The 27,738-nt window shown below is 40.3% G+C and overlaps 3 pseudogenes; all 3 read left to right on the top strand.

The window, feature by feature from the left end:
• Positions 14,489-17,006, top strand: LOC102175651 (annotated as a pseudogene).
• On the top strand, positions 20,111-21,056 carry LOC102175368 (annotated as a pseudogene).
• On the top strand, positions 22,981-24,960 carry LOC108633318 (annotated as a pseudogene).

Genomic DNA, 27,738 nt, shown 5'->3' with positions numbered 1-27,738 from the left:
ATGTCAATCTTGCATGATCCTTAGGCTGTAACAACAATATGGGTGTGGTCTTGGTGTCTTTGTACTCACCTTTAAATTCACCTTCAAACCAAAACACTCTCCCATAGGCACAAGAGACCAAAGCAGAAAGAATATTTGCACCTTTCTAACTCTGGGATATGGGGGAAGAAGGTTGATGATTCCATGCACAGCACAGTGTGATGACTTCAAAAGAAAGAGACCCAAGAGGTATCATCAGAGGTTATCAGTGTATCAAAACTGATTACTATTTATTCAGTGGATACTATGTGTTGTGCAAGGCCTTTTAAAAATGGTGTCCCAGCAATCTTACTGAGTGTATTATTCCCATTATATAGATGAAGTTGCCATTAATAAATTCAGAGACTCAAGTGATTTTTTAGCCATGACTCGTTTTTCAATATAAATGTGGATAATGATTTCCTAAGAGTACAGATTAAAAAAAAAGAAATTGACATAGCCATAAGAAACAAAAGTGGTAATTAAGGACTTGAGCTAATACTGATATCTTCTGGGAATACTATCTCATAAAACATTCATAAAACATACTATCTCAAAACATGCATAAAACATATCCTAGATGCAAAGAGCATAAGAGCTGGAAAAATTTATAATCATAATACCATTTATTTTCTGCCACCCTCTTGTTATTGACACTTTTCATCCATAGACAGAAATTTCAGTTATGATTATGAAGATCACCATTTCAGAGTAAGGTCCTCTTAGTCTTTAGCTAGGAGGACACTGCAAATTTGTGATTTTTATGACGACCCTGTATGCGAGACAGCAAAAGAGACACAGATGTGTATAGTGGACTTTTGGACTCAGAGGGAGAGGGAGAGGGTGGGATGATTCGGGAGAATGGCATTGAAACATGTATACTATCATGTAAGAATCGAATCGCCAGTCTATGTCCGATGCAGGATACAGCATGCTTGGGGCTGGTGCACGGTGATGACCCAGAGAGATGTTATGGGGAGGGAGGTGGGAGGGGGGTTCATGTTTGGGAACGTATGTACACCCGTGGTGGATTCATGTCAATGTATGGCAAAACCAATACAGTATTGTAAAGTAAAATAAAGTAAAAATAAAAATAAAAAATAAAATACAATAAAAAATAAATAAAAAAGCTACTTTTGTAGAGTTTAGTGATAACAGCAGGTAAAACTGTTCACCTTTTTAAATACAAATTTAAATACAAATACTTTTTTTAAAAAGGTGGAACTTGCACTTTGAGATACTATTTTGAGAATTATTCCATGGTACTGTAAACTTAGACTTGTACTGAAAAATATTATGCTAATAACTCTGATGATACCATAAAGGAATCACTATGAAATTTGTAGATGATATTAACATAGAGAAGATTAACAGACACTTGTATGATGATAATGATTCTAAACGATACTATTAGCCTGTGGATCTGATAGCCTTTGATATTATAAATAATTTAACAGACTGTAAGTACAGTTTTCTGTGGATACTTAGGATGAGATGAATAAGATAGAATTCCTACTCTTCAGAGTTTTACAGTCTAGAGAGAGTGGAGGGGGCAGACTAGACAATGTGATAAATGATTCAACAGATCCTCCAGAACGTGATGACTATGGTGTTAACCCAGAGTAGAGGTCAATGAAAGCTTCCAAAAGTAACCTGAATCTGGAAGGATATAAGTAGGAATAGGTCAGGTCTGCAAAAAACATTCAAAATTGGGAAGAAATGGCCTAACGAATCTGTGTTCAAAACATCTGGATCAAGAGAAAAACATCAAACTGCCAATGATTTCATTAAAAAGAACATAACATCCAAAATTAAGGGAGTGATAATCACACAAGAAAAAAATACATCTGGTGAATTGTGCTTAGTTCTGGGGGCTATAATTTATGATGGTGAATTTCAAATTATAATTATCTAAGACAACAATATTTGAATCAAAATACTTTACTCCAAGTACCTACACAACTAGTAACATGAATTGGAATTAGATTTATTGAATGTTACCTCAAAAGACAGAGCTGCAGCCTGTAAAATACGTGTTTCAATAGCAAGGCTCTCTAACCATTAAATGGGTCTGAATATAATATGGGCTGAACTTTAAAAAAGATAGTTTTCTGCATTCAGAGGTTTTACATTAAGAAGTGAGTAACCATTTTTAGATAGCAATCGTTTTTAGGAAGTCGTTGTAATTGTGTGTGAAGTGGTTCAGTCAGTTCAGTTCAGTCTCTCAGTCATGTCTGACTCTTTGCGACCCCATGAATCGCAGCATGCCAGGCCTCCCTGTCTATCACCAACTCCCAGAGTTCAATCAGACTAGTGTCCATCCAGTCGGTGATGCCATCCAGCCATCTCATCCTCTGTCGTCCATTCTCCTCCTGCCCCCAATCGCTCCCAGCATCAGAGTCTTTTCCAATGAGTCAACTCTTTGCATGAGGTGGCTAAAGTATTGGAGTTTCAGCTTTAACATCAGTCCTTCCAATGAGCACCCAGGACTGATCTCCTTTAGAATGGACTGGTTGGATCTCCTTGCAGTCCAAGGGACTCTCAAGAGTCTTCTCCAACACCATAGTTCAAAAGCATCAGTTCTTCAGCGCTCAGCTTTCTTCACAGTCCAACTCTCATGTTCATACATGACCACTGGAAAAACCATAGCCTTGACTAGACGGACCTTTGTTGGCCAAGTAATGTCTCTGCTTTTGAATATGCTATCTAGGTTGGTCATAACTTTTCTTCCAAGGAGTAAGCGTCTTTTATTATTATTATTTTTAAAATTTTTTATTTTTTTTAAATTTTAAAATCTTTAATTCTTACATGCGTTCCCAAACATGAACCCCCCTCCCACCTCCCTCCCCACAACATCTCTCTGGGTCATCCCCATGCACCAGCCCCAAGCAAGCTGCACCCTACGTCAGACATGGACTGACGATTCAATTCTTACATGACAGTATACATGTTAGAATTCCCATTCTCCCAAATCATCCCACCCTCTCCCTCTCCCTCTGAGTCCAAAAGTCTGGTATACACATCTGTGTTTTTTTTCCTGTCTTGCATACAGGGTCGTCATTGCCATCTTCCTAAATTCCATATATATGTGTTAGTATACTGTATTGGTGTTTTTATTTCTGGCTTACTTCACTCTGTATAATTGGCTCCAGTTTCACCCATCTCATCAGAACTGATTCAAATGAATTCTTTTTAATGGCTGAGTAATACTCCATTGTGTATATGTACCACAGCTTTCTTATCCATTCATCTGCTGATGGACATCTAGGTTGTTTCCATGTCCTGGCTATTATAAACAGTGCTGCGATGAACATTGGGGTACATGTGTCTCTTTCAGTTCTGGTTTCCTCGGTGTGTATGCCCAGCAGTGGGATTGCTGGGTCATAAGGTAGTTCTATTTGCAATTTTTTCAGGAATCTCCACACTGTTCTCCATAGTGGCTGTACTAGTTTGCATTCCCACCAACAGTGTAGGAGGGTTCCCTTTTCTCCACACCCTCTCCAGCATTTATTGCTTGCACATTTTTGGATCGCAGCCATTCTGACCGGTGTGAAGTGGTACCTCATTGTGGTTTTGATTTGCATTTCTCTAATAATGAGTGATGTTGAGCATCTTTTCATGTGTTTGTTAGCCATCCGTATGTCTTCTTTGGAGAAATGTCTATTTAGTTCTTTGGCCCATTTTTTGATTGGGTCGTTTATTTTTCTGGAATTGAGCTGCAGAAGTTGCTTGTATATTTTTGAGATTAGTTGTTTGTCAGTTGTTTCATTTGCTATTATTTTCTCCCATTCAGAAGGCTGTCTTTTCACCTTGCTTATATTTTCCTTTGTTGTACAGAAGCTTTTAATTTCATGGTGGCAATCACCATCTTCAGTGATTTTGGAGCCCCCCAAAATAAAGTCTGATGCTGTTTCCCCATCTATTTGCCATGAAGTGATGGAACCAGATGCCAAGATCTTAGTTTTCTGAATGTTGAGCTTTAAGCCAGCTTTTCTACTCTCCTCTTTCACTTTCATCAAGAGGCTTTTTAGTTCCTCTTCACTTTCTGCCATGAGGGTGGTGTCATCTGCATATCTGAGGTGATTGATATTTCTCCTGGCAATCTTGATTCTAGCTTGTGCTTAGCCCAGCATTTCTCATGATGTACTCTGCATATAAGTTAAATAAGCAGGGTGACAATATACAGCTTTGACATACTCCTTTTCCTATTTGGAACCATTCTGTTGTTCCATATCCAGTTCTGACTGTTGCTTCTTGACCTGCATATAGGTTTCTCAACAGGCAGGTCAGGTGGTCTGGTATTCTCATCTCTTTCAGAATTTTCCAGTTTATTGTGATCCACACAGTCAAAGGCCTTGGCATAATCAATAAACCAGAAAAAAGATGTGTTTTCTGGAACTCTCTTGCTTTTTTGATGATCCAGTGGATGTTGGCAATTTGATCTCTGGTTTCTCTGCATTTTCTAAAACCAGCTTGAACATTTGGAAGTTCATGGCTCATGTATTGCTGAAGCCTGGCTTGGAGAATTTTGAAAATTACTTTACTAGCATGTGAGATGAGTGCAATAGTGCGATAGTTTGAACATTCTTTGGCATTGCCTTTCTTTGGGATTGAAATGAAAACTGACATTTTCCAGTCCTGTGGCCACTGCTGAGTTTTCCAAATTTGCTGGCATATTGAGTCCAGCACTTTCACAACATCAACTTCCAGGATTTGAAATAGCTCAACTGGAATTCCATCACCTCTACTAGCTTTGTTCATAGTGATGCTTTCTAAGGCCCACTTGACTTCATTCTCCAGGATGTCTGGCTCTAGGTGAGTGATCACACCATCGTGATTATCTTGGTCATGAAGATCTTTTTTGTACAGTTCTTCTGTGTATTCTTACCACCTCTTCTTAGTATCTTCTGCTTCTGTTAGGTCCATACCATTTCTGTCCTTTATCGAGCCCATCTTTGTATGAAATGTTCCCTTGGTGTCTCTAATTTTCTTGAAGAGATCTCTAGTCTTTCTCATTCTGTTGTTTTCCTCTATTTATTTGCATTGATCGCCGAGGAAGGCTTTCTTATCTCTCCTTGCTATTCTTTGGAACTCTGCATTTATATCTTTCCTTTTCTTCTTTGCTTTTTGCTTCTCTTCTTTTCACAGCTATTTGTAAGGCCTCCCCAGACAGCCATTTTGCTTTTTTGCATTTCTTTTCCATGGGGATGGTCTTAATTCCTGTCTCCTGTACAATGTCATGAACCTCATTCTATAGTTCATCAGGCATTCTATTTCTCACTTCTACTGTATAATCATAAGGAATTTGATTTAGGTCATACCTGAATGGTCTAGTGGTTTTCCTTACTTTCTTCAATTTAAATCTGAATTGGGCAATAAGGAGTTCATGATCTGAGCCAGTCAGCTCCTGGTCTTGTTTTTGTTGACTGTATAGAGCTTCTCCATCATTGGCTGCAAAGAATGTAATCAATCTGATTTCAGTGTTGACCATCTGGTGATGTCCATGTGTAGAGTCTTCTCTTGTGTTGTTGGAAGAGGGAGTTTTCAATGACCAGTGCGTTCTCTTGGCAAAACTTTATTAGCCTTTGCCCTGCTTCATTCCGTACTCCAAGGCCAAATTTGCCTGTTACCCCAGCTGTTTCTTGACTTCCTACTGTTGCATTCCAGTCCCCTATAATGAAAATCACATCTTTTTTGGGTGTTAGTTCTAAAAGATCTTATAGGTCTTTATAGAACCGTTCAACTTCAGCATTACTGGTTGGGCCATAGACTTGGATAACTGTGATATTGAATGGTTTGCCTTGGAAACGAACAGAGATCATTCTGTCGTTTTGAGATTGCATCCAAATACTGCATTTCAGACTGTTTTGTTGACCATGATGGCTACTCCATTTCTTCTGAGGGATTCCTGCCAGCAGTAGTAGATATAATGGTCATCTGAGTTAAATTCACCCATTCCAGTCCATCTTAGTTCACTGTTTCCTAGAATGTTGACATTCACTCTTGCCACCTCTGACTGCTTCCAATTTGCCTTGATTCATGGACCTGACATTCTAGGTTCCTATGCAGTATTGCCCTTTACAGCATCAGACCTTGCTTCTATCACCAGTCACATCCACAACTGGGTATTGTTTTTGCTTTGAGTCCATCCCTTCATTCTTCTGGAGTTATTTCTCCACTGATCTCTGGTAGCATATTGGGCATCTACTGGCCTGGGGAGTTCCTCTTTCAGTATCCTATCATTTTGCTTTTTCATACTGTTCATGAGGTTCTCAAGGCAAGAACACTGAAGTGGTTTGCCATTTCCTTCTCCAGTGGACCACATCCTGTCAAATCTATTCCTCTGTGCTTTTGCTAATTCTGCTCCCTTAATCCCTTAACTATTTTGATTTCAGAACTAATTCTTATTTCTCTGCTTAACATCTCATTTAATGTTTCTTTCTGCATTTGAAATTTTTCCTGACATCTTGCCCATTTTGCAATAAATATCCCTCTTCAATTCAGTTCAGTCCTTTCAGTCACTCAGTCATGTCTGACTCTCTGCGACCCCATGGACTGCAGCATGCCAGGTTTCCTGTCCATTACCAACTTCCAGAGCATGCTCAAACTCATGTGCATTGAGTCAGTGATGCCATCCAACCATCTCATCTTCTGTCATCCCCTTCTCCTCCTGCCTTCAATATTTCCCAGCATCAGGGTCTTTTCCAGTGTCAGTTCTTCGCATCAGGTGGCCAAAGTGTTGGAGTTTAAACTTCATTATCAGTCCTTGCAATGAATATTCAGGACTTATTTCCTTTAGGATTGACTGTTTGACCTCCTTGAGTACAAAGGACTCAGAAGAGTCTTCTCCAGCAGCACAGTTCAAAAGCATATTTGTTTGATGCTCAGCTTTCTTTATAGTCCAACTCTCACATCCATACATGACTGCTAGAAAAGTCACAGCTTTGACTTGACAGACCTTTGTTAGCTTCAGTAGTCTCTTAAAATCCTGTGTATTTGTGTGTCATTGCAATAAACTTGTTTGGGGCAGGATCAATGTCTTATCTGTCTCATAAGTCCAGCTCCCATCACTATGCAGAATATAGAAATGATACTCAAAAAACACTTGTTGAAGGAATCAATAAAGTTTACCTGTATATGAATTGACAAATATTATTTACCAAAAGCAGCAGAGTTAAAATGTAGCTTGTTAATATGCAGTTTCATTATTTAATATTATTTTGTCAATTGACTAGATAAAAAACAGTATTGTAACATCACATTGCTATATTAAAAAGTGAATAGGTTAACCATCTATGTTTATTAGTTTGGTTTCTTCTTGTGTGAACTTTCAAGATATTTCATTATATATTTGAAATGATCATATTTGTGTGATGTTTCTTATTCTACTCAGTTTTACCCTGTCTGTGATTTTTACTTTAACCATGTGAAAATTTTTAAATACCCTGATTTATGTCAACATCTATAGTATAATTCTTCTTCCTTCAATTGCTAAATTCCTTCTGTGAACCCAGCACATATGAAATATACACAGAAATCAGAAACACAGTGATAGCACCCAAGGAGCTTAGAGGACACAATATAATGTAATCTGTATAACATTAGGGTTTTTATGATCTAAAGTTAGAAAACAAAGGAAACATAATTTAAGTCATGTTGGAATCAAGTCAGACTTTTGCAGAGGGATTTTAGTAGATGAGATAGAAATGAACTGCATTTCAAAGACTTGGAACAACAACTCCAAAGACACCAACTTGTGATAGTGTTTGTTTGTGTGTTTGTTTTGAGAAGTAACAAATATTTTGGTAATTTTGAACTGAAGGGGAAAATAGAGACTGGACATTTAGATCAGACAGTAAAAAAAAAAAAAAAAAAAAAAAAAAAAAAAAAAAAAAAAAAAAAAAAAAAAAAAAAAAAAAAAAAAAAAAAAAAAAAAAAAAAAAAAAAAAAAAAAAAAAAAAAAAAAAAAAGAAAAAGAGACATGGACATTTATAGATGCCAGACAGGTAATTACAGAATATAAGATTTTACATATATAAAAAAGATTTGCTTTAAAGATAAATAGAATAAAGATAAGAAAGAAAAAAAAAAAAAAAAAAAAATATAAAAAAAAAGAAAAAAAAAAAAAAAAAAAAAAAAAAAAAAAAAAATTTAACATAATATTAAAAAAAGTTATGCATTTAAAAAGAATTAGATAGACATGAAAAAAAAAAAAAAAAAAAAAAAAAAAAAATAGAAACACGAAAGCATTTAAAGCATGAGAGTAATGTCATTAGATGATGTTTCACACTGTTAAACTTAAATGCAAATTGGAGACTGGACTTGAGAATTTTCTGAACAGCCAAAACTATTTAACCCATGTAAGTAAGCAAACTCATTGTAGCTCATTTCATGAACTTAAGTGAGACTTAATTTAGGCTATCTCTTGTAAATGCCTCTGATAATCATGAAAGAAGGCTTCTAAGTGGCATGGTAGTAGAGAATCTACCTGTCAATACAGGAGATGCAAAAGAAGCAGGTGGATCCCTGGGTTGGGAAGATCCCCTGGAGTGGGAAAAGGCAACCCACTCCAGTACTCTTGCCTGGAAAATTCCATGGGCAGGGGAAACCGCAGACTATAGTCCATGGAGTAGCAAAGAGTCAGACATAACTGAGGGACACACACAATCATGAAAGCAGATTAAGTAATCTTCCTAAAATTGGGATGAGTGTTAATGCGAGTTTGTGTACAGTGAGGGCAAGTCCACTGAAATGTTAGGGGTTTGAAGCAAAGAAAGGTTTATTGTAAGGTCATGCAAGGAGACAGGTGATTCATGAACTTAGAAGCCCCTAGCTCCCCAAAAGAGTTCAGCAATGCACTCTTAAAAAGCAGATAGTGGAGAGGGGTCACAGGGTATGTCCTCAGCTCCTGCACAGTTCTCTGGCTGAAGGTGAGGGAACAGTGTGGTGTCACAGAGGTTAATTTAAATCAGACATTACTTTGCCAACAAAGGTCCGTCTAGTCAAAGCTATGGTTTTTCCTGTAGTTATGTATTCATGTGAGAGTTGGATGATAAAGAAAGCTGAGTGCTGAAGAATTGATGCTTTTGAACTGTGGTGTTGGAGAAGACTCTTGAGAATCCCTTGGACAGAAAGGAGATCCAACCAGTCCATCCTAAAGGAAATCAGTCCTGAATATTCATTGGAAAGACTGATTTTGAAGCTGAAACCCCAATACTTTGGCCACCTGATGTGAAGAATTGATTCATTGGAAAAGACCCTGATGCTGGGAAAGATTGAAGTTAGGAGGAGAAGGGGATGACAGATGAGATGGTTGGGTAGCATCACTGACTCTGGACATGGGTTTAAGTAATCTCCGGGAGTTCTTGATGGACAAGGGAGGCCAAGCATGCTCCAGTCCATGGGGTCGCACAGAGTCAGACATGACTGAATGACTGAACTGAACTGAACTTAGGCTCCAGGAGGCCTGGGTTTATGCGCTATTGATTATCAAACAGTTAACATCTTCCATTTGGGATGGAATGGGTGTTCACATCTGCAAAATAACTCAGGAATTCTGCACCAAATACTGTTATCTAGGTACTTCAGAGAGGAGCTAAGGCAGATAGGTTGTTCCAGGAATGCCCAACAGGATCCTGCTCAAACACTTGAGATGGTCACTTGTGACCAGTGTAAGGTATGGAGTTAGAGTAGGTGAGGTTCAGAAAAAGAATGAGACTGGTACTCTACAGGAACAGATCACCTTTAATGAGGTGAGAAGGAGCAGAAGTCAGATTAGCGAGCAGCTGCTGCTCTTATCTAAGAAAAGAGTAAGTATATATAGGCATGTATGTAGAAAGCTACTGTCTTAAGGGGGCCTGTTCTTTTCTAAGATTGTTGGGAGTAGTTATCTCTTAAACGGCTGGGGTAAGGAGTTCTGGAGATCAGCCAGAGGCTGGGCCAGTTTGGAGCTGGGCGTAGTCAACCTAATGTCTTTTTTCCTTCAGGTGAGAGAGTTCTTTGTTTTGCCTAGAATGGTGGGGAGGACCTGGAGGGGAGTTTTAACTCTAGTCTACCTTGAACCATGCAACTTTCCTTCATTCCAGACTTTAAGGGACATATATAAAAAGAGAAAGAGATGTGGGCACCGTTAATGTTCAGGGCTTTTTTTGTGCTGATAAATGAGGGTCATGGGTTTGTAGTCTGGGAGGAAGGAAGTCTAAGGCCTGTAGTGTTGGTTTTCTATTTTTGCCATCAGAGTTTTAAGCAAAAGAACAGTCTTGACTTGGTCTTGAGAGATGGCCCGAATCTATTCCTGGAGAAACCTTTGAAAGAGATTGAAGAGACAGGGTCCACATACGAGGAATAAAATGATAAGTACCAATGGTCCCAAGAAAGGGAGTAACCAAGGAAGGGCCTGTTGGAATAGGTTTTGGGGATTGTAAAGGTTTTGTAACTCTTTTTTGCAGTGTTCAATTCTGTCTCTAAGTTCTTTGACTCTGTCCTGGACTATGTCCATTTCATTAACAAAATTGTAGCAATCTTTTTCTAGAAAAAGGCAGGTCTCTCCCTTTTCTGTGATGAAAAGGTCCAGGGCTCATCTATTTTGTAGGGCCACAGAAGCTAATGAGTTAATTTCTCTTTGGACTGAAATGAAGGACCCTGTTACTTGCTCCATATCTTCATTAATTTCCTGGGACAGCTTGTTGTAAAAATGGGCCGAGGTCGAGATGTCCCCAATCTCGGTGTCTAGGGCATTGTGGAGTTCTGCCAGCAGAGCAGAGTGTAGGAAGCTTGGTGTGAGAGGAGCCCAGGAGGGACCATGGGCCTTCCATACATCACCTCAAAGGGGCTCAGTCCCAGGGTCTTTATGGGCAAAGCCCACACTCTGAGAACAATCAGCAAAAGTTTAGTCCAATCTAGATGTACCTTGAAGGTAAGTTTGGTAAGAGTTTTTAAAATCATTCTATTCATCTTTTCTACCTTTTCTGAGGACTGGGGATGGTATGGAATGTGAAATTTTCAGGGTGTCTGTAAGAATTGGACAAGTTGTTGGGTACCTTGTATGTAAATTGCAGGCCATTATCAGACTGTAGGGATGAAGGCAGACCAAACCTGGGGATAATTTCTGTGAGGAGGATTTGGGCCACAGTGTGGGCTTTTTTGTTTGTAGTGGGAAATGCTTTTACCGATCTCGAAAAAGTGTCCACAAGGACAAGGATGTATCTGAATCTCTGAACTGGGGGCATATGAGTAAAGTCTATCTGCCAATCTGGTGCTGGGAGGCTGCCTCGCATTTGATGGGTTGGAAAGGAGGTAGGTTTATGGTTGGGAATTGGGATTAATACATTGACATGTTTGACAGGAGCGGGTAAGGTTATCTAAATATTGTTGGTCACCCGTGGATATGGGGAAGTGGTTACAGAGGAACTGTTGGAGTGTCTTGGACGAGGGATGAAAGAGTGAGTGCAGATAAGAGAGGATTTTTCTGGTGGTGGGAGGATGAGATGGAGTCAGAGCTAAGATGACAGGGGACTGGAGGGAGGGGTGGGACAGGGCTCTCTCTTTTGCCTTCTGGTCTGCAGCATTGTTGTAGGCTAATATGAGACTTCCCTTTTGATGTCCCCTACAGTGGAGGATGGCGGCTTTGTTTGGTAAGAGTGTTGCTTCTAGAAATTTGTGGATCAGATCTGAATTAATAATGGGGGATCCCTTTTGTGTTAGGAAACCTCTCTCTCTTTCTCCATATTAGAATGTTTGAGTGAAGTATGTTATAGGCATATTTGGAGTCTGTGTGGATGTTAACTCTTAGATTTTTAGCCAGAGTCAAAGCTCTGGTGAGAGCTCTCTGTTCTGCCTGTTGAGAAATGGTGTGAGGTGGCAGAGGTGAAGCTTCAATTGTCTGGGTCTTGTAATTGTGGCAAAGGTCCCCTGGATGATGGCATATCCTGCTGCGAAGGGTGGTGATTTTTGAGAGCTGCCATCAAAGAACCAGTGTGGGGTGTCTGGGTCTAGGATGGGCTGATCTGTTAAATGTTAAAAGGGGATTTGGGTAAGATCTACTGTTAGGCTGCAGCTATGTAGGAGAGGGTCTGTTGTAGATGATGTGGGTAATAAGCTGATGGGGTTAAGCAGAGAGCAGGGGGAGAATGAGAGCTGAGGGTTGAGAGAAAGGCATGTAGGACTTGTACCCTGGAAGGGGAAAGGGAGAGGAAAGCCTGATGTGATAGTAAGTCTTGGAAGGTGTGTGGAGAACAGACTGTTAAAGGGGCATGTCTAGAGAGTTTATTTGCTTTGGGTATGAGGGCTGCGATTGCAGCCATGGCCTGTATGCAGGGAGGCCACCCCTTGGTCACCATGTCCAGCTGTTTTGACAGATAGGCTATGGGAGCCCAGGTATCTCTGGCCCACTGACATAAAAGTCCCAGGGCCTGTCCTTGGTTGGAATGGGCAGAGAGAAAGAATGGTCTGGTGTGATCTGGCAGGTGGAGAGTTGACATTTGGAGGAGGCTCTAGGTGAGCTGGCAAATAGGATTGGCCAGAGAGGAGGGGTTAAAGAGGGGCTCATCCAGACATCCTTTAGTCGCTTCATAGAGCGGCTTTGCAATGAGGGAGAAGTTAGAGATCCAGATATGGAAAAAGTTTAGGAGGTAGAGGATAGACAGGAGTTTTCTTTTTGTTTTTGGAAGTGGACAGTTAATTAAGGCCTGGATTTTATCTGGGGGAATAGTTCTTTGTCGGTGGGATATAGAGAGCCCCAGGTAGGTGACATTTGTCTGTACTACTTGGGCCTTGGATCGGGACACCTGATAACCCCAGGATCTTAGGGCCCCAAGGAGTTTAGCAATATGTTGGAGGCGGAGTTTTCGAGTTGGGCTACAAAGGAAGAGGTCATCTACCTATTGGAGTAGATGACTTGGGGCTAGGTCAAGTGTCTGTAGGTCCTTTTGTAAAGCCAGTCCAAAAAAGTGGGGGCTGTCACTGAACCCCTGGGGGAGAGCAGTCCATGTTAGTTGTTGGGAAATGTGAGTCTCAGGGTCTTGCCAGGTGAAGGCAAAAAGGGGTTGGGAGAAGGGATGGAGGGAAATAGTGAAAAAGGCATCTTTGAGATCTAATACTGTGAAGAGGGTTGCAGTTGGTATGGCCGACAGAAGGGTGTAAGGATTAGGGACTACTGGGAATGTTGGTGTAATAGCCTCACTGATTTTTCTCAGGTCCTGGACCAGTCTCCAAGAGTTTTGTCCCTTTTTTACTACCAGAATAGAGGTTTTGTGTGGTGAATGGGTAGGAATTAAGATAGAGGTCTGAAGAAGACGGTCTATAATAGGGTTAAGTCTCTTGTGGGCCTCCGGGTGAGAGAGTACTGTTGTTGGGTGATTATAGTTGAGGGGTCTTTTAGGGTAATGCGGACAGGAGTTCAGTCACAGGGTAGGGAAGATCCCCAGGAGGAGGGCATGGCAAAGTACTCCAGTATTCTTGCCTGGAGAATCCCGTGAACAGAGGAACCTGGCGGGCTACAGTCCATAGGTTTGCAAAGAGTTGGACACAACTGAAGGGACTTAACATGCAATCACACACATGCAGCCTTGCTCTGACCACTCCTCCTTTATTCTTTGTCATAAGTGGTAATGTTAATCAGAATTTCCATCACTGCTTCTTGTCACATTCTCTGTGATATCCTGTCATGGTGATATGCACACCTATGTTTCAATTGCCATTCCTAGGTTGATAACCCTTAACCTACTACTAAGTTTCAAGACTAATTTTGTCATATGCTCTCGAGGCACCTTAAACTTAAACAAAATCAGTACTTACTAAATTCTTTCTCATAAGCAGGCTTGTGCTTGCTCCCATGGTTTACATCTTATTTAATGGCATCTTGCCTCCTGTTTTCCCTAACTACGTATATGATTTCTTCTCTGACCTGTGTCACTAATCCCTTACCTATCTTCAAAACATCCCAAATTGTGAGTGGGCATTCTCTTTCGTGATGCTAGCTAGCTGACATCTCATGTAGTGATACAAATACCTTCTGCATTTCATTGATCCCCATCTAATGTTCATCAATCCTGGAACATATAATTCTAACGTCTTCCATCATACATATCTAACTTCTTTTAGGACCTCTAGTTGCTCCTCTATCTGATAGTGTTCTCTGTGTGTGATATCATACCTCCTTCTGTATCTGGTTCCTCTTTCAGGGAATCTAGGCCCTCTAGGTGCTTCCACAGCAGTAGGTCTCAGGGTCAAGAGTCAGACCGAAATGACTCCATGGCAGTTGGCAGCTGTGACAACAGACTAGCCCAGATGGAGGCGTGGGGAACAGTGCAATTTATCGTCTCTGTTTCCTAAGTTACTTCAGCTTCTGCCACGGCCAATGTGTCAGCAATCACTAAAAGTTAGATTTTGCCCTATTTCTTGTGACTAATCATCTCTGAGATGAAGCGCATGAGATATTGGTGATGGTCTCTGCTTGAAACTCCCAATCACAATGGTGCTCATACTTGTCAGAAAGGTCTAAGCCACCAGAATGTTCTCCTCCTGGGTCTTAGTCTTCTTGGCAGTAGAAATCATCATAGAATAATGGGCTGAACTGAAGTTGTGACCCTAAAAACCTAAAATAAGCCGCAATCCATGGATATGTTGTACTTCCCTGGGGCTAGTAGGTCAGAGTTATACTATGGAAAGAGATGGGTAGAGAAAAAGGGTTCATCCTTCCTTGACTTCCATTCATCTCACCATTATCCTCTAGTGTAACCACCTGTGGTTGCAGTGTGCCCACTTCCATAATCAACACAGTCAAGGCTACCCCAGAAGCCCAGTATTTGCATGTTTTGGAGAAATGTTTAGAAGCTCACAGGCTTACCTGATGGATCTCTGAGAAGCCCTGACAGTAACAACAGGGAATCTAGCACATCTAGAATGTGAGGATATAAAAGAAAGGTGACCGGTAGCAAAGAAATCACGTTACATTGCTACTAGAGGAAGACAAGAGTGTTTAGTAAGAAATACATTTTTAAAAAAAAATGGAGAAAGAAGTTTACAAGATACAAAGATAGAGAACAGTTTCTTTTGGTTCCATCTCCCATTTAGCTTAAGACCCCTATCTCTTTCTTGCCCTACCTCTGCTCTTTATTATTTAATCAAATGTTTCACCTCATTCTTGTTTACCTAGAGATTTGTGTGCCCCAGGTAGAAATGAGCCAGAAGAAATATCCGTCCTCCTCCCAATACAGCTTCTTCTTTTCAACAGATGGCCTGGAAGTGGTCAGGAACATTCTGATTGTGGTGTTCAGCCTTTCCTTCATGCATAACTTGCTCCTGGGTTTTGAATTCACCTATATGAGTCCTCAAACCAAATATACTCTCATGACTGCCTGCCTCGCTTTCCTCACAGGTAACTTCCTGTCTTCAGTCACAAGTAACTTCGTCTTCCCTAACATAGGATTGGAGGCATACTTGGTTTGTAGGTCCAGGCTGTGGTCTCTGACTAACTCAGCCCTCCCAGTTCTTTGGCTTAGATATGCAGCTGCCAAATTGGAGCCACCACTCAAGTGGCATTGCCCTTTGGACAAGGCGCAGTTGTGCGTGGTAGGGGCTTGGAAGTCAAACATACGTTGGGTTAACTTAAGTACGAGAGACAGGGTCCGTCAGAAGGGACTTTTCTTTCTCCTTTTGTCTGGACATCAGGCATCCTTCTGCTCGGTGCACTCCTGTGGTATCACCACATGCTAACTCAGGGTGAATCCGTGTACCGCTCGAGTTACAAGGTCTCCTGGATAATTTTCACCGCGTACTTAGACATTTTATTGTTATTCACCTCTGGTGAGTGTCTTCAGGGCCCTTGATGGGAGCTAAGAACCAATTCATCTGTGAGAGGATTGGAAAGAGGATGGAGGGAGAGTTACCAACCTTTGGATTTTAAAGGGCTAGTGGGGGAGTTAGACTCACTCTGAGGATGTTCCCTGCAAGGATGTTCAACATGCTTGCTTCTGAGGGAACCCCTCATTTCCACCTTTTCTTTCATACCTGCCCCACTTAAGAGTGGAGATAACTGCCAACTTCAAGACTAAAGAGAGTGGCTGATAGGGAACGTTCACTCATGTGAAGGCAGTGACCCTGGGGGCATAGTGTCCTGCCAGGACAGCCCAAGGCCAGAAGCAGTAACCGATGCTCAGTGACCACCTACAAACTCTGGAGAGTCTTCTAAGAAGCCTTTAAAATTTCCCTTGGAACTAAACTTCCTAACTCAGAAGCGCGTCCTCCATCAGAAAGAATGCTCGGTTGTGTTGAGCACTGCCTGTGTGTGTGCTCAGTACTCAGTCGTGTCCGACTCTTCCATGACCCCATGGACTGCCAGGTGTCTCTGGCCATGGGATTTTCAGGCAAGAATACTGGAGTGGGTTGCCCTTTCCTGCTCCAAGGGATTTTCCCAACCTAGGGACTGAACCCGTCTCCTGCATCTCCTGCATTGCAGGTAGATTCTTTACCTGCTGAGCCATCAGGGAAGCCCCAAACCTTGTGCATGTGTGCTCAGGCGAGTCCAGCTCTTTGTGATCCCATGGACTGTAGTTGGGCTGTATTTAAGCTATTCTGTACACACTTCTAAACTCTCCTGCTAAAGCATCCCCCTCCTGAATGACTTCGGCTAGTTTAAAGGGAACCATTAGGCTTTAGATCTGGGCCTCGTGGCCCATAGGGAGGGAAGTGTTTCTGTGACTTTTCTGTTGTTCCTTCATCACCCTCCCCTGGCTTCTCTTTTCCCAGGATTCCTCTCTCTCTTACAGTACAAGCAGTCCATCGATGGTTCTGGCAGCCTGATCACCATCCCCAAATCTGCCAGAGAAAGTCAGGTTATGGAGCAAAGTGTGGTTTCTATCAAAGTCGTCTCATTTCCAGCAGGTACTGCAATGCCTAGAAGTATTGTCATGCTACACTGCACCCACATGAAAGAAGATTCTCAAAAAAAACCACACATCAAAGCATGTCGTGTAACCAGGGCTCTATGATTTGACAATTTATCTTACAGTTATGTTCATCTTAATGGCAACAGCTTGTGCATATGTGGTGTGTGTAGGTCCAGCTGTATAGTCTGGTTTGGCATTATATAAATGACTATAACTAGGTTGGGGTCTATAAGATCCAGAAAACTTAAAGAATTTTTTTTTTATCATGACCAGCTTTTATTTGTTCTCATCAATTAATAACATCTGTTATTAGTATAATAAATATCATCATATAACTGATAGTTGCTGTATTATTAACTCTATATATCACAATGATTTAGAATAAGGTATGCTACCTTTAGTCTCATTGATTTTATTGTAAAATATTTCAACACTTCAGAAAAAATACAAAACAACATATAAACACCTGTATATACATCACCCAACTTTCACATTATAGACATAACTGATATTCCCATAATTCTTTTTCTAGTCTTAATTATCTCATTTGTTTCACTGCAAAACACCTTTAATGAAGCATGTTGATAATTTTACATTCATGGCATTTTTCTTACAACTTTATGCATCTATAAAATCTGTAAAGAATAGCTATCCAATTGTTCAAAGATCAGTAAATGCCATACTGTACAGATCATTTTTAGCAGCTCATTTTTCACTCAACTCTATGGTTTTGTGATTTATTGATAAGTTTTGACCTACTTCATTCATTCAAACCACTGTTAAGTTTTCCCCTTTAGGGGTACAATGTGAAATACTCATTCTCCAGTTGATGAGAAGCTAGCAGTTTTCTTTTGTTGTTGTTGTTTTGTCACTAAGCTGTATGCGGCTCTTTTGTGACCCCGTGGGCTGTAGCCCGCCAGTCTCCTCTGGCGATGGGATTTCCGAGGTTGCCATTCCCTTTTCTAGGGGATCTTCCTGACCCAGGGATCGAGCCCATGTTTCCTGCATTGGCAGGCAGATTCTTTACCACTGAGCCACCAGGGCAGCCCTGTTTTCTTTATTCTATTACAAATAGTGCTGCTGTGAATATTCTTATACAATTCTGCCCATGAGCAAGAGTTTCTCTTGGATGTTTAGGACTAGATCAGCTGTATCAGAGAATGTTTTCAATATGATAACTGCCTGTGTTATTGTTGTTCAGTTGCTAAGCTGTGTCCAACTCTTTGCAACCCCATGGACTGCAGCACACCAGGATCCCCTGTACTTCACTATCTCCCAGAGTTTGCATGTCCATTGAGTCAGCGATGCTATCTAACCATCTCATCCTTTGCCACCCCCTTATTCTTTTGCCTTCAATCTTTCCCAGCATCATGGTGTTTTTCAGTGAGTTGTTTCTTCGCATCAGGTGGCCAAAGTATTGAGCTTCAGCTGCAGCATCAGTTCTTCCAATGAATATTCAGAGTTGAATTCCTTTAGGATTGATTGATCTCTTTGCAGTCCAAGGGACTCTCAAGAGTCTTTTCCAGCACCACAACTCGAAAGCATCTATTCTTCCATGCTCAGTCTTCTTATTTGTAACAAATAATAGTGTTTCTTTTTATATGTGTACTTTTCTTAAACCATAAGGTCCTAGAAGGCACAGGATTGTCCTCTAATAATTCCTTAGCATCTGAAATAGTACCTATCAGAAACCCACAAAAATGTAGGGCCTAAGAACTGAGGCACCCAAGTATAACTTACTGATATTTTTCCTGCCTCACATTCAGGTCTACAAAAACAAAAACAAAAAAAAAACACATTGCCTTAATGCTACATAAGCTTTTGCCTGTGGGGTAACAATTCTATTGTAATATTGGTGCCAAGAAACATGGGAAGAGGGATTCTCATTCCTTCAGTGTTTATTAAGCAAATATTTATTCAATACCTACTGAATATGCCTGGTGTTACTAAAGTTGTTACAAAAATAGCGCTGAACAAAATAGACAAAATCTCTGCCCTTATGGAATTTAGATTCAAATGCATGTGAGCCTCTGAGTGCATGTGTATGTGTTGTGAGAAAACTAAATAAACAAATAAGTGACTACTATTTCATATACGGGTAGGTGCTGTGTATTCAGGAAAGGTCACCTGCTTTTCTGTTTGAGGATGTGCTCCATTTGGCAACAGACCAAAATGTATGCAAAATGGTTTACTTCCAATACATCACTGTTATAATGAATTCAGCTTAAATGCAGAGTAGGTAATTTCTCTTTGCTACAAATCATGCTTTCTGGGGAAAACACAATGAAAACCTAAGACTTCTAAGTTTTAATCAGGTCCCTTGGATTTCCCAATTCACAATAACCCTTAGGTCTTACTAGCTAGTGGCTCCCTGGGCACCAGCAGATGCTATTTCCATCCCATAGACTGCAGGGGACACTCTGGCAAAGCCACCATCAAAAATCATGACCTGTAACTGGTGGTACCTCAGAGCCTGGGGTACTGAGGTCTGTGCTGAGTGTCTCAGTCCAAAATGCACTCACAACATCAAAAAAAAAAAAAAAAAGCGAAGAGGAAGAATCTCTGTTCTGGGCTGTTCATTTTTAAAATTCATCAGAGCTACTTGCTCTTCCTTGAGAATAAGGAAGCAGAGTTAGCAAGCCCCAACACTGAAGTCTCCCTGTAAAAGGGTCCTGGGTTCGATCCCTGGGTCAGAAGATCCTCTGGAGAAGGAAATGGCAACCCACTCCAGTACTCCTGCTGGAAAGTCCCATGGATAGAAGAGCCTGGTGGGCTACAGTCCCTGGGGTCGCAATGAGTCGGACATGCTGTAGAAGGGTGAATGTTGAATTTTATCTGTCCTGTTACTCATCTTCCAAACCTCATCTATAGAAGTGAAGGACTCTGATGACAAGCCTTCTCCCTGCTGAGATGACCACTGATCATTGGGTGGGCCTGGTAAACTGTCAGAGCAGAAGTGCAGCAGAGATGCTGTTGTCATGAGGTCACAGGGTCACTGAATCTTATCCCTGTAGAACTTGCCCATTAGTGTTTTTGATACACATCTTTAAAAATTCCCTCAGCCTTTACACAGAAGAGAAAACAAAGGCACAGAGGGGTGGGCTGGGGTTCCTTCTCACATTCTGGGTCTATCTCATTAGAGCGGGGTTGGGTGGAGAGAGCGGGGTACTTGTTTTAACGTTACCCTCTGTCCTGTTCCCACAGGTATGTCCTAGGGAAGAATGGCCCCAGGGAATGAATCTTCAGTGACTGAGTTTATCCTGCTGGGTTTAACACAGCAGCCAGAACTCCAGCTGCCTCTCTTTTCCATTTTCTTAGCACTTTATGTGGTCACTGTGGCGGGGAACGTTGGCTTGATTATTCTTATCGGTCTGAACCCTCACCTGCACACTCCCATGTACTACTTTCTCTTCAACCTTTCCTTCACTGATCTCTGCCGCTCCTCTGTCATTACCCCTAAAATGCTGATGAGTTTCGTAAGCCAGAACATCATCCCTTATGCAGAGTGCATGACTCAGCTCTGCTTCTTCTCCCTCTTTGTTATTGATGAGTGCTGTATTTTGACGTCAATGGCCTATGACCGATACGTGGCCATCTGTAAGCCCCTGCTGTACAAGGTCTCCATGTCCCATCAGGTCTGCCTCACGCTGACGGTGGGTGTATATGCGATGGGGCTTGTGGGTGCCATGGCCCACACTGGGAGCATGCTGCGACTCTCCTTCTGTGATGGAAAAATCATCAATCACTACATGTGTGACATTCCTCCTCTCCTCCAGCTCTCCTGCACAAGCACCTCCATCAATGAGCTGGTGGTTTTCATTGTGGTGGGTGTCAATGTCATAGTGCCCAGTGTCACCATCTCCATTTCTTACACCTTGATCCTCTTGAACATCCTTTGCATTTGTTCTGCAGAGGGTAGGTCCAAAGCCTTCAGTACCTGCAGCTCCCACATAATTGCGGTTTCTCTTTTTCTGGATCATCTGCATTCATGTATCTCAAGCCTTTTCCTGCTGGGTCTCTGGATAAAGATAAAATGTCCACAGTTTTTTTACACCCCTGTGGGGCCAAAAGTGAATCCTTTCATCTGCAGTATGAGGAACAAAGATGTCCAAGTTGCACTGAATAAAGACTTTGAGGAAAAGGGTGTTCTAAGTGGAATTTGTTACTATTTGTTACTAGTAATTATTACAAATAATTACTCTTTCCTTTCCCTGTGAGTGCTAAGGTGGTTCTTTCTCAGATCTTCACTGTGAGAATCTGCTGGGGTGTTTTGGAGGTAAAATCCAAGAAAGTGCGGCAGTCCCCTAAAACTGTGGCTCCTATGGTGTGCTGCAAGTCTTTGGGGGTTTCAAAGAGTCAGATATGACTTAGTGACTGAATAACAATGAATCTTAATACATATTTAATAGAAACATGCTATCTCTGACTCTAATCTAGCACCACAGGATTAACTGTAGACTTTCCTTTTTGCGTATTTGTAAATTCTTTCTTTGATGATGTCATTTACTTATTTGACTATACATTGTAAGGAGAAAGGGAGGAAAAAAAAAAAAACCAAAAGCCTGTCTATAAGCACTGTACTCCAGATGGTAAAAGTTTTTCTCACACTGGTATTGATTTGCAATTCTGAAACTATCACATGTGTACTGAGTGTACTGAGATTGAATGAATGAATGATAATAAATGATAATAAATTTAGATAATAGAAATTTTGTTCTAACAAAATGCATTTGTTCAAATGCATTATTTTAACAACTCCCTGTGAATTTATACTTATTTCAAAATAAATGTTAGCTGTAATCTCGTAAGCACAAGTTGAAGTTAATACATATCTAGGAATTCTAGTCAGACACAACTGAGAGACTGAACTGAACTGAGGAATTCTAAAGTCATATTTTCTTGAAATAGAAGTCTATGAATAGTGATTTTCTTTTTTAAAAATAAATTTATTTATTTTAATTGGAGATTAATTACTTTACAATATTTTATTGGTTTTGCCATACATCAACATGAATCTGCCACAGGTATACATGTGTTCCCCATCCTAAGCCTCCCTCCCTCCTCCTTCCCTGTACCATCCCTCTGGGTCATCTTAACAGTGATTTTCTTATGTGCTCTATGCTTAGTCACTCAGTCATGTCCGACTCTTTGTGACCCCATGGAATGTAGCCCTCCAAACTGCTCTGTCCATGGGAATTCTCCAAGCAAAAATACTGAAGTGGGTTGCCTTGCCCTCGTTCAGGGGATCTTCCCAATTCAGGGATCGAACTAAGGCCTCCTGCATTGCAGGTGGATTCTTTACTGTCTGAGCCACCAGGAAAGCCCAAGAATACAGGATTGGGTAGTCCATCCTTTCTCCAGAGAATCTTTCCAACCCAGGAATTGAACCAGGGTCTCCTGCATTGCGGTCAGATTCTTTGCCAGTTGATCTATGGAGGAAGCCCCTGATTTTCTTATAGACTTAATTTATTAAAAGCAAAGACATATTGAGTCAAAACAGCCCAAAGTCAATTTTCATGGAATATTGGATTAGCGTTATACCTAATAGCATTTTACTGAAATAATAATGTCTAAAAGCAATAAAAATATCATTTTGCTATATGTCTATAAAATGCGAAAAATATTTAAAGATACTCAAACTGTTTTATAAAACAAAGTAAATAACCTTTACTGAAGTGTGTATAAATTTTTACAAAAATTAATATGTTACCTGGAATGACAGTTAATGAAATTTTCAGTGACATTAACTATTTTCATTTTTATGACAGACAGAGAGGATCTTTTTCTATGCCCCAGGGGTTGTATATTCCCTGAAAGAAAACTAACATTTACTGCCATGATTAGGGTGTAAAAATAGACACCAGTTTCTTGCCTGCAGAGCTTATCGTGATGAGAAGGTCTTAGTGGAGACTTACCCCTGGATTTCTAATCAGGTATAAAAACTTTACAAGCCTTTAGCAAATGCCATGTGCTCTATAACATGGTGGTGTAGCTGCCAAGTCTATGGTTTCCCTTTATAGTCTCCTAATAGATTTATAGCTACAACTTTAATCTGAACCTTAGACTAACTCCTGTAATGTTCAGACTGCTGTATCAATGCTCTGACTCTTTTGCCAACACAGAGAGAAGATTCTGTGACTGCATCTCAGCGTCAATATCTCCAAAGCCAGCTCTTCCAAAAGAGTGGAGGCAAAACACATATGAAGCTCCCTCAGCACTGAATTCCTTCAATGGAAGGAATGTGAGTTAACCAAGTTTCTTTTTATCTCTGTTTCTATAAAATGAGTAAAAGCATTTCTACTGAATAACAAGAAACTCCAAGGTCTGGATCTGTGACTTGACTGCTTGTATTGTTCTGAGCATATCCTCTGTGTTGGCTTTGTCCTCATTCTGGTAGCAGGGGAACTACAGCAGTTCCAAGTGACAAATCCAGAACATAGCAATATCAGAGGAAGAAAATATTTGTTTTTCTTCTAAAATTTTTTGGTTGAAATGTATGTATTGTACAACTTTGATGTCATCATAAGAATACAGCTTGGTATGTTTTCATTAATTTAACAGCTAGTTTAATCAGCACCCAAATTAATTTATTTCTCTTTCATGCCATCCTACACAGCATGGTAAAGTACGTCCATCTTGTTTTATTCATCCTCTGTTCCTCTAGGATGGAATAGAGCAGAATGTATAGAAACAATGAATATATGGTGAAGTATAAAGTTTAGGCCACCGAGGCTCTCCTCCATACCTGTTACCAGTTATTGACTTCATAATATCTTGAAGCAAAGTATCTGCGTATCCTATAGACTGTTAACAACTTCCTTCCAGGAAGCAGAATATAGGTGTGACCTCTGCTCTATAGGAATTCTCTTTCTTGAAGGTCATCATAGGGAAACTGAGATATCTAGTAGGGTGATGGAATCTTGAGTAGGAATGAAAAAGCGACTGGTCAAATGAGTAGGTTGGAGTGATGGGGATACATTCCCACCACTGAAACTTGTCAAGAGGTAGGTTTGTTCCTCAGCTATCCCATCCCTCTATTTTTCAGTAAAGTTAGAGCTATTATTTGTCCCATACAACTCATGAAAACCAAAGATATGGGAGGGGTCATGGGTAAACTTATGGCTGGTCCATGTTGATGTTTGGTAGATACAAATGCAATACTGTAAAGGAATTATCCTTCAATTAAAAATAATTAAATTTAATAAAAAAGATAGTGATTTAAATGTTGAGATGAGTGTGCCTTGAGACACTATGAAGCAGAGGAGGACTTACATGATTTCTCCTAGTCTGAGACTCTTTCTCATAAATAAAACTTATTCAAAAGTGATTTTGTAGGGACAGAGCTGTGCTCCCTGTTAATGAAATTTTCTTCTATTCTCACAGATTTCTAAATTTGAAAATAGAAAGCTGGCTAGAAATGATTCCTTATTGACTGAATTTATTCTTGCTGGATTAACAGACTGTCCAGAGCTCCAGCAACCCCTCTTTCACCTGTTTCTAATGATATCTGTTGTCACCATGATGGGCAACCTGGGCTTGATCATTCTTATTGGTCTAAATTCTTACCTCCACACCCCCATGTACTATTTCCTCTTCAACCTGTCCTTCACTGATCTCTGTTACTCTTCTGTTTTCACCCCCAAGATGCTGATGAACTTTGTATTCAGAAAGAATACCGTCTCGTATGTGGGGTGTATGACTCAGCTGTTTTTCTTTCTCTTTTTTATCATCTTTGAGTGTTATATGCTGACCTCAATGGCCTATGATCGCTATGTGGCCATCTGTAATCCCTTGCTGTATAAGGTCCATGTCCCATCAGGTCTGTTTGGTGCTCTCTTTGGCTGCATATGTGATGGGTTTTGCTGGAGCGTCTGCCCACAAAGGGTGCATGCTTAGACTAACCTTCTGCAATGTTGGTTGCATCAACCATTTCTTGTGTGACATCCTCCCACTCCTCCAACTCTCTTGTACCAGCACCTATGTCAATGAGATGGTAGTTTTCATTGATGTGGGTATTGACATCACAGTCCCCTATTGCACTATCCTAATTTCTTAAATCTTCAAATATTAATATACAATATATTCTTGTTGCTTGTCTGTTTTGCCTAGTGGTTTGTATGTCTTAGTTCCAAGCATGTAATTTGCCCCTCCCTCCTTCCCTCTCAGCTAGTGCCTCCCCTGACAGTTCCCAAGTAGATACTAGGTAACCGGGGATCCAGCAATGTAGCCCACAAAAGCCAACCTTCAGTGAGGGGGTCCAGAGAAAGTTGAAGAGGGATGAAGTGGGGATCTGAAGGAGCTGATGGGGAAGATCCAGCAGGGTTTGCCTACTAGTAAACAACTTTTGAAACTGGGGACTTTTCCAAATACATGTGTTATATCTGAAATATCTTATAACACATATGAATTGCAACCCACTCCAGTATTCGTGCTTGGAAGATCCTGTGGATGGAGGAACCTGGTAGGCTGCAGTCCATGGGGTCACTAAGAGTCAGACATGACTGAGTGGCTTCACTTCCACTTTTCACTTTCATGCACCAGAGAAGGAAATGGCAACCCATTCCAGTGTTCTTGCTTGGAGAATCCCAGGGATGGGGGAGCCAGGTGGGGATTGCATCTATATTTCTGCCATTTATATAGATCAATCCCCACCTGCCATCTATGGGGTCACACAGAATTGGACACAACTAAAGTGACTTAGCAGCAGCAGCATTAATTATTTTAATGCTGAGGGTTTTTCTTGTCTTTTTTGGTGGTGGGATAATGGATTTTCCCTTTCATTTGCTTTCCTCTGTTAAAATGACTTCATAAAGTTCTTTAAAAAGTAATATGTAAAAAACAGCAAACATTATTCTCAATGGTGGAAAACTTAAAACATTTCTTCTAAGATCAGGAACAAGACAAGACAATTGCAATTAATAACAACTTTCACCACTATTATTCAACAAAGTTTTGGAAGTCCTATCCGTGGCAATCAGAGAAGAAAAAGAAATAAAAGGAATCTACATTGGAAAAGAAGAAGTAAAATTCTCACTCTTTGCAGATGATATACTGTACATAGAAAAATCCTAAAGATACCATCAGAAAATTACTAGCACTAATGAATGAATTTACTAAAGTCACAGGATACAAAATCAATACACAGAAGTCCCTTGCATCCCTATACACTTATAATAACAAATCAGAAAGAAAAATTAAGGAAAAAATCTCACTCATTATTGCAACAAAAAGAATAAAAAACATAAGGATAAGCCTACTGAAGGAGACAAAAGATCTATATGCAGAAAACTATAAGATACCAATGAAAGATGACACAAAGCAGGTGAAGAGATATATCATGTTCTTGGATTGGAAGAATAAAAATTGTGAAAATTAATATACTACCTAAAACTGTCTATAGAGTCAATGCAATCCTTTCAAATTACCAGTGACATTTTTCACAGAACTAGAAAACAAAAAAATTTGCAATTTTATGGAATCACAAAAGACCTCAAATAGCCAAATGAATCTTGAGAAAGAAAAATAGAACTGGAGGAATCATCCTTACTGCCTTCATAACATACTACAAAGTCACAGTGATCAAGACAGTACTGTACTGGAACAAAACCAGAAATATAGATCAATGGATCAACATAGAAAGCTTGGAGATAAACCAATACACCATGGGCACCTTATCTTTGACAAAAGAGGTACGAATATATTATACAGTGGAGAAAAAGACAGTTTCTTCAATAAGTGGTGCTGGGAAAACTGGACAGCTACATGTAAAAATGAAATAAGAACATTTCCTAACACCATACACACACACAGACACACACACACACACACACACAGACACACACACACAAAAGAACCCTCAAATTAAAGACCTAAATGAAAGGTCAGAAAATATAAAACTCAATAAACGTAGGCAGAACACTCTGACCTAAATCATAGCAGGATCCTATTTGACCCACATCCTAGAGTAATGGAAATAAAAGCAATAAATAGAAAAAATGGGATTTAATTAAGCTTAAAAGCTTTTGCACAGCAAAGGAAACCATAAACAAAATGAAAAGACAATCCTCAGAATGGGAGAAAATATTGAAAATAAGACAAGTGACAAAATATTAATTTTCAAAATGCACAAGCAGCTCATGCAGCTCACTCTTAGAAAAATAGACAAGCCAACCGAAAAATGAGCAGGAGACCTAAATAGACATTCCTCCAAAGACGACATACAAACGGCCACTAAACACATGAAAAATGCTCAAATAGCTCATTATTAGAGATATGCAAATCAAAACTACAGTGAGGTATCACCTCACACCAGTCAGAACAGCCATCATCAAAATCTACAAACAATAATTGCTAGAGAGCATCTGGAGAAAAGGAAAACCTCTTGCACAGTTGGTGGGAACACAAATTGATGTAGCCACTATGGAGAATAGTATGGAGGTTTCTTAAAAAAAACTGGGAACAAAATATCCTTGTGAATGAGTGCATGCTAAGTCATTTCAGTTGTATTTGACTCTCAGTGACCCTATGAACTGTACCCTACCAGGTTCCTCTGTCCAAGGAATTCTCCAGGCAAGAATACTGGAATGGTTGAGTTGCTATGTCCTCCAGGTTATCTTCCAGACCCAGGGATTGAAACTGCATCTACATATCCTGCATTGGCAAGCAGGCATGTTCTTTATGACTGACTTAGCAATTGAACTACTGGGCATATAGCCTGAGAAAACCATTATTGAATAAAACACATTTACCCCAATTTTATTGTAGCACTATTTACAGTAGTCAGGACGCAGAAGCAACCTAGCTGCCCGTTGACAGGTAAATGGATTAAGATGTT

This window comes from Capra hircus, chromosome 29 (genome assembly GCF_001704415.2).
Source record: "Capra hircus breed San Clemente chromosome 29, ASM170441v1, whole genome shotgun sequence".
Classification (NCBI taxonomy): Eukaryota; Metazoa; Chordata; class Mammalia; order Artiodactyla; family Bovidae; genus Capra; species Capra hircus.
The sequence above is the reverse complement of the archived record's forward strand: the minus strand, read 5'-3'. Positions and strand labels throughout refer to the sequence as shown.